The sequence below is a fragment of the Palaemon carinicauda genome, chromosome 27 (genome assembly GCF_036898095.1).
Source record: "Palaemon carinicauda isolate YSFRI2023 chromosome 27, ASM3689809v2, whole genome shotgun sequence".
In the NCBI taxonomy this organism is placed as follows: Eukaryota; Metazoa; Arthropoda; class Malacostraca; order Decapoda; family Palaemonidae; genus Palaemon; species Palaemon carinicauda.
The window spans coordinates 61,243,713-61,252,619 of NC_090751.1; positions in this window are offsets into that span (position 1 = coordinate 61,243,713).

Sequence of the window (8,907 nt, forward strand, 5' to 3'; positions counted from 1 at the left end):
TTGGGTTTTCACAAATGAATGATATAATTTGAAGATATTTTGTCCAAAACTAAATCAATGGTTATCACACCACTCAAGATAAAATATATTGGAGTTATTATCAAGGATAATCAAGAGTTTCAGAATCCTGATTCACTATGGTCTCTAGCGTACATAGCTCATTTCTGAATTGCTACTAGAAAAAGATTGCCAAAAAGAATCTCTCTCTCTCTCTCTCTCTCTCTCTCTCTCTCTCTCTCTCTCTCTCTCTCTCTCTCTCTATATATATATATATATATATATTTATATGTAAATATATATATATATATATATATATATATATATATATATATATATATATATATATATATATATATATATATACACACACACACACTGTACATACGCATCCAAGCATGTACCCCATGCCTAGTTGAGGTGACTCTTTCGTACACTTTTATTCACTATCATCATCTGCTTCATATCTATGAAAGACAGACTTTTAATCTTTAGTCTTAAAGCAGAACGAGTTGTTTTTTAAACGAAATATTAAGTGGGATCCATTCTTCATAATTTTTTTTTTTTTATAATTTATATAATTTAAAGAGTGGTTATCATATTTTCTAATACCGTATCTCTGATATATAATTGCCTGGGTTTGTTTATCTAAACAACTTCGCACTTGAATCTCCAAGGAAGTGTTAACTGTTATCTTGAAATACACTAAAAAAAATTCAAGTCTAATGACATATTAAACTTTCGTTAGTACAGAAAACAAGCTGTATTATGTCACATCTTCCTTTCATTTGATTTCTTGTATAAGAAAATAAAAACAGTATGATACACTGTTTTATGCAGATCTTGAAGCAAACCAAGAAAAAAAAACTAATACCTCATAAAAATCAATAAAATAAATAACATTAATATAGAAATAACGATGACATATAAAGCATAAAACGAAGAAAAATACAACGAATATAAAGAACTAAAGAAACAAAAGTAAAAATTTATCATATATTCACAACATGGAAAATAACGACGATGGATCTTTTCATTGAAAACTTTTCAGAATCAAAGAAAAGCCTCGTCCCAGAAACAATGGCTGATGGCTTGTTTGTATTCGTGAAAGAGTAAAATACACACGGAAAAATACTATCCTTCTCTATCTCTACATTTCTTTCGTATATAGCTTTTCTTCTGATAGGAAACAAACAAAGCTCAAAAAAATTCAATCAAAATTATCTAAATTGTACGTATGTATGTATCTATCTATCTATCTATCTATCTATCTATCTATCTATCTATCTATCTATATATATATATATATATATATATATATATATATATATATATATATATATATATATATATATATATATATATATATATATATACTAGCCAACCTACAACACTCGTTCAAAAACCAGGAAGCTATGAGCCGAAGGGCTCAAAGAAAGAAAAGTAGACGAGTAAAGGAAACGAGGAAATAAACTAAAAGAAAAGTGATAAACAATTGAAATAAAATAGACCTTTCATATATGAACCACTTAAACTTATAAAAACAAAAAAACACGAGGAAGAGAATAAAGATAGAATAGAGTACACGAGTGTACCCTCAAACAAAAGAACTCTAACACAAGACATTGGAAGATCATGGTACAGAGGCTATGGCACTACCCAAGACTAGAGGACAATAGTGTGATTTTAGAGTGCCATTCTCCTAGAAGAGCTGCTTACCGTAGCTAAAGTCTCCCCTCTACTCTTAGCAAGAGGAAAGTATTTATTGGATAATTACACTGAGGTAGTTAACCCATGGACCGAAAAAAAGTTTGGTAATCTGTATTATAAGGTGTATGAGGAGTGAGGAGAATGTGGAAAGAATAGGGCAGATAATTCGGTGTATGTGTAGACACTGGAAAAACGAGCCGTAACCAGAGAGAGAGACAGAGAGAGAGAGAGAGAGAGAGAGAGAGATAGAGAGAGAGAGAGAGAGAGAGAGAGAGAGAGAAAGAGAGAGAGAGATCCAATGTAGTACTGTCTGGCCAGCTAGCTAGTCAAAGGCCCCAATAACTCTCTAGCGGTAGTATTAAAATTATTATTACTAGTTAAGCTACAACCCCAGATGGAAAAGCAGGATGCCATAAACCCAAGGGTCCCAATAGAGAAAATAGCCCAGTGAGGAAAGGTAATAAGGAATCTGATAGAATAGTGTGCATAAGACCCTAATTGTACCCTCAAGCAAGAGAACTGTAACCCAAGACAGTGAAGACCATGGTACAGGGGCTATGGCACTACCAAAGACAAGATAACAATGGATTGTCCTGGAAAAGCTGCTTACCAAATAATAGCTAAAGAATCTCTTCTTCACTCACCAAGTGGAAAGTAGACGCTGAACAATTACAATACAGTAGTGAAATGTATATTTAATTTGTATATATGTATACTGTACATAATATATTCACGTGAATATATTTGCATAGCTATATATCTTTGAGTACACACACACACACACACACACATATATATATATATATATATATATATATATATATATATATATATATATATATACTGTGTGTGTGTATATCATACAGTGTATATATGTATCTTTTATATTTATATATATATATATATATATATAGATATATATATATATATATATGTGTGTGTGTGTGTGTGTGTGTGTGTGTGTAATGCTAAAGCACTTGTGGCTGTTAGATCATTTCGGGTGGTTTTACACATCAGAAAATAAATTTCTGAAATGCTTTTAACTTAAGAGTTCATCAAATCGGACTTGAGATAGTTTTAAAAACAATAATGACCAGTGTACCGCACGTATTTCATACAAGCTCGTACACTGTAACGGTTTTGCTTTTTTGTAATATTACTCGCTCTCCCCTACACTGATAATAAACCAACATGTGTAGGCATACTAACTCATGCTTTATTTTGTTTGAATTTTTGTGACGTTCTTGCACGCATGTCATGGTATATAAACTCGATGTCTGTTTAATAAAGTATTGTTGCATTTACCTCGCCACACAGTTACAACCTAACGACTCCCTCGCACCATGGTAACCATAGGAGTGACCAGCTCCCTCCTGCGTTCCTCCCTCACTGCTGTGTCTTAAGCCGAAATCACATAGGAAGTGACACAACACAAGTGACGCGACACGCGTGACTGACGCGAGACTCGAAAGGTGTCACGTATGAAAAATAGTGATAACAAAGATCTTTCTCGGCTGCATTACATAGGACGCAACGAAACGTCAGGAACGGAAAATGCCTCTGGTCACGTGTCGACCGAAAGTGAAGCTGTTCACTTTTCATGTCACGTCGGGCAAATATGTGTTCTTCAAAACTGTTCTTCAGCAGCATAAGTGATTAACCTACTGTTAATTTTTTTTAATTTTTTTAAATAAGAATAAAATTTCAATAAGCCTATACTTTAAAAAATACATTGTGTTGAACCTGCTTTCCTATGTTTTTATATCTATCAATAAATTTTCCAACCTGCTGTTATTAATTTTGCATTTTCAAATGAAATTTTCATTAGGATTTAAAAAAAATAAATTTTGTTTACCTGTTGTTGTAAGTGTTATATTGGTGTTAGTAATTATTTTGGCGATGATTTGTGTGTGTGTGTTTTGTTGTGTTCTTTGTTACTGTTTCTTCTATTGCTCATAGGCTTTAAAACTAATTTATAAATCAACTGAGGATCAAGATTAACTTTTTTCTGGTGACATTAGTTTTCGCCAATTAAAGCTCCCAGATTGCAAATATGGTAGCAGTGGGAACTTCAGATCGGCACAAGTCTTGTATGGCCTTTTTAAATGATTGGATCCTTTTTTCTCATTATGCCACCCTCTGACCCTGACTCTCATATCATCGCAGCTCCTATAAAACTATCGCCCTTTACCTGTACAGAGGTATTTGCCTGGTTTCAGCATGCAGAAGTCCAGTTCTGCATCAAGGATATCACTCGCTCAAGCACCAAAGCAGACTATATTCTCGCAGCGATCACCGAGGACACTTTGCCGGAAATATCAGATTGGCTTTGTGAGCAAGGGGACACCCCAATAGCGAACGACGCCCTCAAAACACGCCTCTTGGAGCAGTAATCGTTACTGCCATCTGCCCGTATAGCCAAGGATTTTAAGCTCTCACAACAACTGTTGGGGGACCAAAAGGTTTTGCTCGCCCTCAGGGAAATGACCAGTATTGCTTGCCTGAACCTGCAGCAGACAGCTCTCCTCGAGAAGTGAATCTACTTCGTGCCCTTTGGGTACAAAGCTTACCCGAACCTGTATGCGCTGCCATATTAGATGTCGTTATTTTGCCCATGAAGGACCTGATGATCAAAGTCAACACAGTTATAGACAGCCACTCCACCACCTTCAAGACCTCCATCAACGCCTCCACTCCTGACGAAGAGGACAACTATTCACCATCGACCGAAGCTGATTTGAATGAGGTAAGACACAGACGCCCACCCCGTGAATTGCTGGAGAGGCGACAAAGCCACCAACCACACATATATGCCGCCACATGCTCATGCCCATCGGTGGCAGTTACGCTACTGCCATTTCAGATTCAGGGTGTCTTCTAAGAAATGTGCAGACGGTTGACAGTGGCCAAAAACATCGTAGTAGACCATTCCTTGTGGCGGTGGCCTACTCTGTCACTAATCTTTCCTTTTTACATGATGTAGGTACGAGCGTGTGATTTTTGGTAGACATGGGTTCTTGCTGTTTTCTTCTACCTAATCCACTCTCCAGGACATAACATAGTCTGTCTAAGGCTGCCAACGTTCACCTGGTAGCTGAAAATGGATCTGCAATTCCCGCCCTCAGTTACGAAAGCCTCACATTATCGTTTAGAAGTACCAAATATAATTATAAGTTTCTCGTTGCCAACATTACATTGCCAATCCTCGGTGGGGATTTCCTCTAAACAACGGTTAGTAAATGCAGACTCTTGCTCGTTGACATCTCTTTAATGAGCCCCATCCGACCTTGGTCTCCACATCAGCGCACCCATAGATGCCTGCCTAAGCCTACCTCCTACAGTCATACCAGGGCAGGATGACTTCCATCCAGAACTTCGCTAAATGCCCATGGTTCTCATCAGATATGGTATTTATCACCATATAAAAATGACAAGGCTACAGCATTCGCAAGATTCAGGCATCTGGCACCGGATTGTTTGGCAGCGGCTAAACAAGAGGTTTGCCAAAATGGAAGAAATGGGCCTTTGGCAGAAGGCCACAAGCTCATGGTCATCAGCCTTATACAGTACTAAAAAAAGATGGCTCACTGCATTCGTATGGGAAGTAGAGGCGCCATACCATACAGACAGAACTGAATCTCTATCCCCTCCCAAAACGTCACCAACGTGATCTCCTACTTACACAAAGTGAAAGTTTTTTCCATGAACCCAGAAGACATTCCCAAGAACCCCATCACCACCTCCTTCGGTACATACACCTTCAATTACACCTGTATTGGTGTTTGTAATGGTGGGGCTACTTTCAATACCTTTTGGATTCCATCTTAGTGGACCTCCCATTCTGTGTATGTTACATGGATGACATATTTGTGATCTCTTCCTCCAAAGAGAAACACCTCCGTCACCTACACATTGTGCTCGACTGCCTACAACAGAACGGCACTGTAGTTTGGTACGGCAAGTCTACCTTGGCGTATCATTCTTAGGGCACCGCATCAGTCCTGAAGCAGTCTACCCTCTCCCTGAGAAGGTAGCACCCATTCAAAACTTTCCCACGACCTCGACTGTCAAAGCACTGCAAGAATTCCAGGGTATAATAAACTATTATCATAGTTTCATGCCAGCCATTGCCACCACTCTTGCCCCCTCTAAGCCTCCCTCAAGTGCTAGCCAAAACACCTGAAGTGGGGTCCCCTTCACGAAGCAGACTTCTGCAATGCAAAGAATGCCCTACTAATTGCTGATGTTCTTACTTTTCCTGCGCTACATGCTTCTCACCTTCTCTCCATCGATGCTAGCAATTTTGCTATTGATGCAGTACTCCAGCAGGTGGTAACTGGCTCACCAGCCCCCCATTGGCCTTCTTCAGGAGAAAACTGTCCAAGGCGGAATCCAGCTACTCTACCTTCAACCGTGAATTTCTGGCAGTGCATTTGGCTGTCTGTCACTTTTGTCACCTCTTAGAAGGTACGCCCTTTGTCATTCGCACGGACCACATGCCTCTCGTGCATGCCTGCACTTGACAGTCCGACGCCTAGTCCACCCACCAACGCCGACATCTCTTCTCCATGGCTGAATACAATTATACCCTTCAGCATGTCCCTGGGCAAATGAATCCCACTGTTAATGTCCTGTCAAAAAACACAATGACTGCCATTCCCCTGGAATTGATTACAATGCCTTGGCAGAATCCTAACGGGACAATCCTGAGTACCAAGCATGTAGAACATCCTGCACATTCCTCTGTTGAGAAGATGTCCCTATCGACAATTTCAACACAATCCTTCTCTGTGATATCAGTACTGGTGGATCAATACCATGGATACTTGGTCCTATGTGCCGACAGGTTTTTGATATCATTCATGGCCTTTCACATCCCTTACGACGTTCTACTGCACAGCTGCTTAAGACAAAGTTCATTTGGCAAGGCATTACTAAGGATGCTAAGGATTGGGTTCATGCTTTTACTTCATGCAAAACTTTAAAAATACATCGACATGCAGATTCAGGAGTGGGCACCTTTCCTAAACCTCATCGGTGCTTTGCCCACATTCATTTTGATGTCGTAGTTCCCCTACCCACATCACAAGGACATCGTTACCTGATTACCGTCATCAACCACTCCACTTGTTGGCCTGAAGCCATTCCCAATGAAACTGCAATGTCTGCCTCATGTACATCTGCCTCACTCATAGGATGAAAAGTGAGATTTGGTATCCCTGAGCATATTACTTCCGACAGGGGTACCACTTTCACCTCTCAATTGTGAACATCATTAGCGAATCTCCTGGGTATCTCCCTTCATCAGACAATCGCATGCAACCCTGCAGCCCATGGATGACATTTAAACAACTAAAATTAAATGAGAACAAAAATGAGTTCATGGTGGTGGGTAAGAGAAACAGTGTGAGAAGCTTGGGTGATATTTAAATGAACATAATTAATGACTCGGTGCTGATATCTAGTAAAGTTCGAGATCTAGGTGTATTTCTTGACTGTAACCTGTCTCTCAATACCCAAATAATTAATGTAGTAAAACTGCTGGTTATCATCTAGGATATATTGCATTTATAAAAAAGTACCTGGATGAAAATTCTGTAAAGAAAACTGTGATAAACTGTGTTATTACCAGGATTGACTACTGCAACTCAATATATTACAATTTACCAAAAGGGCAACTTAAGAAATTACAAAACATAATAAATAGAGGAGGAAGACTGATAAAAGATGTCGCACCTAGAGAAAGGATCACCCTTATACTAATTGATATACACTGGCTGCCAATAAAAGCGAGAATTGAATTTAAAATATGTACAATAACCCACCAAGTTATCAGAACCGGTCGTCCAAAATATTTAAGAGAATTGCTACATATTGCTCAGCCAACAAATCGTGTCGACACAAGAATAGTTACAGATGGTTTCAAACTATTGGAACCTAGATATATGTCTACTGTAGGCTCCAGAGCCTTTAAATATGCGGCCCAGAGACTATATAATAAGCTCCCATGAGACATCCGAATGATTGAAGATATTAAGGCTTTCAAGAGGAAACTGAAGACTTTCTTATTTCATCAGTCATATAACAGTGACGATTTAATAGTAAATGAACAATATGTTATATGAAACGTTAAATTACTCTGAACGAACAAGGTAAAATGACAGTGGAGGTCCTGTAGAGAGCAGGGTTCCCCTGCTGTGTGGGACTGGAAAAGCAGCCGTCAAAGTAAAGTAAGCAGTAAGTAAGCAAAGCCAACGGTATGGTTGAACGTTTTCACCGTACCATTAAAGTAGCTTTGATGTCCCACTGGTTTACCCAACTTTCCGGGACCCTCCTAGGACTAAGGACCACTCCTATTGACACCCTTGATGTCTTGACCACTGAAATTGTGTGTGAAATTGGTTGTCTCTGCCAAATTTTTTTCTGTCTGCAACCTTCTCCGACAATCTCCAGTGACAGATTCGCACTCTGCAACCCATGTTTTCCTGCGAAACAATACTAGCAAGCCAATGTTAACGCCCCCTTACATGGGCCTTTTCCTTGTGATCCATCATATGCCGAAAGCATTTCTCCTACATATGCGTTGCAAAGAAGACTGGGTCTCCATCGATTGTTTAAAACCTGCATATCCACTGCTAGATGACCAGCCTACATTACTTCTCTCAAGAACAAGGCCCCCTATTTCATATGTATTTCATTTTAGGGGGGGAAAGCCATGTACCGCACGTATATCACACGTTCGTACACTAAACAGTATTTCTGTTTTTTGTATGTTGTCGTTATCACTCTCCCCTTGCACTAATAACTTGTTTCTGCCTGTAAGTGCTTGTATCAATCTGTTTGATCTTTTGTGACCTTTCAAAGAAACTGTTGTTATAAAAGCTTGCTGTCTGTTGAAATAAAGTTATTTGCAATAACGCTGTCTCTCAGAAACAACCTAACAGATATGTGCTTAAAATGGAAGTCTTCCTTGGGTTGGGGACGTTTTCCATTAAGAGATATCCACTCTCTCTTTGACAGTTACAAGTACATATAGGTATGAGCAAAAATCAAAGGTGGATATGTAAGGACAGTACAAGGGGCTCGTAAATAGTTTGGGTTGTAGTGTCCAATCCTTTAGGTCCTGTATAAAACAGTGATAAAGCCATGTGAAAATCAAGCATAGAAAATATTCAGTGTATCAATATTGAAAATAATAAT